Source organism: Silene latifolia, chromosome 10 (genome assembly GCF_048544455.1).
Source record: "Silene latifolia isolate original U9 population chromosome 10, ASM4854445v1, whole genome shotgun sequence".
Lineage (NCBI taxonomy): Eukaryota > Viridiplantae > Streptophyta > Magnoliopsida > Caryophyllales > Caryophyllaceae > Silene > Silene latifolia.
In genome coordinates, this window is record NC_133535.1 from 117,609,309 (window position 1) to 117,612,114 (window position 2,806).

The following is a 2,806-nucleotide window of genomic DNA, read 5'->3' on the forward strand; positions in this document are numbered from 1 at the left end:
TTATACAAAAATGGACTAAAGTTATACAAATAAGGACTAAAGTTATACAAAAATGGACTAAAATTATAAAAATATGGACTAAAGTTATAAAAATATGGACTAAATTTATACAAACAGTACTTATATAAATTCAAATTTATAGTGTTGGTTTTTATTTTTTATTTTTTGTTGTTATACTTATATTTTTTTCATTTTTCAACAAAGAGAAATGCGAAAACAAAAGTTATACTTTCATTAAAATTACACACATTACTACTGGAGTTGTACATTCGTTGAGTAGAAGTTACTCATATCATTACTAGAGTTATACATTCATTGAGTAGAAGTTCAACACATTCCTAATGTAGTTATACATTCACTGAGTAGAAGTTACACATATCCGCGTTGGAGTTATACATTCATTGAGTAGAAGTTACACATATCCTTACTACAGTTATTTCATTGAGTGTAACTTTAGTCCATAATAATATAACTTAGTCCACTGATCATGTAATTTTTGTCCATAATAGTGTAACTTTAGTCAATTCTTATAAATTCATTGAAATTTCAAGACAAGTTTATATAAGTTTAGTCCTATTGTAATTTTAGTCCATGACGGTGTAACTTTAGTCCATAACAGTATAATTTTTGTCCATAACTGTGTAACTTTAGTCATTTTATATCATTTTTATATAAAAATGTGAAATATAAGATTAAATCAACAAATTATAAGAATTTTTATATAGCTAAGATTAAAACAACAAATTTTATGAAAAATATTTTAGTAGATCTTAGATGAAAAAAAAAGTATCTCACAAAAAAAAAAAACGAGATTTAAAACCCGAAATCTTAAAAAAAAAACGTATAACAAGAAGAGATTTGAAAAGAATAAATAACAACAAAAATTAACAAATAAAATAAACCGACCCCAAACAACAAATTTAACACAAAATCTGGAAAAAAAGTGACGAAAAAAACGAGACGCAAAATCTGAAAAAAAAAAAAAAACGAATTTATAAAAGTTACCGGCGGCAAAGGTGGTGGTGGCGGTGGGGGTGGGTGGCGGTGGGGGTGTTAGGTGGGGTAGTGGTGGGTGGTGGTGAATGAAGAAGAGATGAATGAATGATAATTTGGGTTTTGTATTTTTTTGGGTTTTGATTTTTTTGGGTTTTTTTAGAGAGGAAGAAGAAGTGAGATGTAGAGAGAGGAGAAGAAGTTGTGATAATGAGATGATGAATGATTAGTGAGGTAGGTTAATTGAATTGATTGGGCATGTGGGTACTAGTCGAGTTGGCTTTGAGAACATTCATGGGGGTTTTGGGTTCGGGGAGAGAAATGAAGCAGGAAGTGACATATTGGATTTTGCTTTGGCATATGACTTGGGTATAATGAACACTTGGTTCGAGAAAAGACATTCTCATTTGGTGACTTATAGAAGTGGAGGTAATGCTAGTCAAACTGACTTCCTTTTGGTAAGGAATGTGTGGAGGAAAGAGTACACCGATTGCAAGGTCATACTCGGGTAAAGTGCCGCAACACAACATAGACTAGTGGTTCTTGATTTTCGGGGTAAGAGAGACTTGAGGAAGCGAAAGATAATCGGTGAGGCACGGATCAAGTGGTGGAAGCTACAAGGGGGAAACCAACAAGCGTTTTTGGATAAGGTTGGAAGTAGCGATATTTGGTCGGATTGCGAAGAGAAAGATATTGATGCAACGTGGGATAAATTGGAGCATGTTGTAAAGGATTTGGCGAGGGAGGTGTTAGGGGAATCTAAAGGGAATAGACCATCAAGTAAGGACACATCTTGGTGGAACGATGTGGTGAGACAAGCGATAAAGACTAAACGTGAATGCTATAAGGTTTTGGGGAAATGCATGAGTGATGAGAACTTTGAAAAGTACAAGGAGGCTAGACGAGCCGCTAAAAAGGCCGTACGGGATGCGAGGGCAAAAGTTAATCATGAAGTGTATGCCAGGTTGGACACGAGAGAAGGGGAGAGGGATATCTATAAACTGACTCGCATAAGAGACCGAAAGACGAGAGATACTGGGAGAGTTAGGTGTGTGAAAGATATGGACGACAAGGTTCTGGTTCAGGATAACGAAATAAAGGCTAGATGGAGTTCTTACTTTGATAATTTATTCAATGGACATCAGGAACAAGGTTTTGGGGATGTAGAGGTAACACCAAGCATGGTTAATCGGGAATTTGTGCGTAGAATACAAAAGAGTGAAGTTAGAAAGGCGTTAAGGAAGATGGGGTCAAAGAAAGCAGAGGGACCGGATGATATACCCATAGAAGTTTGAAGGTGCTTCGGGGAGAAAGGGATCGAATGGGTAACCATGCTCTTCAACAAGATTTGGAGGAGCAACAAGATGCCATCGGCTTGGAGGAGAAGCACTCTTGTCCCTTTGTACAAGAACAAAGGTGATGTCCAAGAGTGTTCCAATTATCGGGGAATTAAACTTATGAGTCATACGATGAAGTTATGGGAGCGGGTAATCGAGCAAAGGCTTAGGAGATGTCTAGACATCTCGGAAAACCAATTTGGATTTATGCCCGGGAGATCGACTATGGATGCGATTTTTATCATGAGACAGTTGATGGAATACCATCGGGACAAGAAGAAGGACTTACATATGGTTTTTATTGACTTGGAAAAGGCATATGATAGGGTACCAAGAGAAGTACTTTGGTGGGCTTTGGCGAGAAAGGGTGTGTTGCAAAAATATATTGACCTCATAAAGGACATGTATGAGGGGGCTAGTGCAAGTGTTCTCACTAATGTTGGGAGAACGGAAGAATTTCCTATTACCATCGGGGT